This window comes from Trachymyrmex septentrionalis, unplaced genomic scaffold, assembly GCF_001594115.1.
Source record: "Trachymyrmex septentrionalis isolate Tsep2-gDNA-1 unplaced genomic scaffold, Tsep1.0 scaffold7, whole genome shotgun sequence".
NCBI lineage: Eukaryota > Metazoa > Arthropoda > Insecta > Hymenoptera > Formicidae > Trachymyrmex > Trachymyrmex septentrionalis.
Genome location: NW_017305884.1, coordinates 3,540,579 through 3,541,473, shown reverse-complemented (window position 1 = coordinate 3,541,473; position 895 = coordinate 3,540,579).

The window sequence follows — 895 nt, the reverse complement described above, 5'->3', positions numbered from 1 at the left end:
GAGTCAAGAGGATTATTTAGGAAACGAGATTGATTTCACAACCACAATTATATGTAGATATATATATATATATATATTTATATATTGTGTATCACACATCCGTTATCTCAATCTCGAAATGTAAAATAAAAGAATTTTTCTTCACTCACCAAAATACGACGCGCAGCAGCGGAGTCAACCTACATCCAACTATAAAATACAAATATATTCAAATTATTACAGCACTCAAAATAGAGCTATATAATATTAAGAAAAAAATTATTACGGCGTGCAATAAATTTTTTTTATTTGTCTTCGTTTATTTAAACATCTTATTTTTATACAATCTTCGCGGAGTCTTTTTTTAGATATAATTTCTTTTAAAATTTCATAAATAAAAATCTTTCTCCAATTCTCGTTCAAGTCATTCGCGACTAACGGTCGAAATAAACGGAAAAAATAGACTATCTATAAGTAACTCAACAAAAAGTAAATTACGTACCACATGGTTGCTCCGCCATTGCCTGATGCTTCCCAAGCCACCTCCTCCTCTCAGATTCCCTCGTTGCACTCACACTTCGCGAAAACGATTAATTTCGCACTCACACTATAATCACCAGAATTTACGTCGCGCGACACTTTTTTTACTCGACACTCCCGGTACATCTCGTGATATCGAGACGGAGAATAAACGAGAGAAAGGTACAGATATGCGTACAATCCACTCGACGCTTCGCAACGTAATAAACGAACTCAACGAACAAATGACGAACGCGCGGCATTCGTAAATTCGCGCGGCCAACTTCACTCACTAAAGAGAATTAACCGTGGCGCGACGCTACACCTGTTGCTCCTTTCTGCACTTCCGCGCACTCCCTGCACTTTAAATAATATATACAATAATGTAATAATTAAC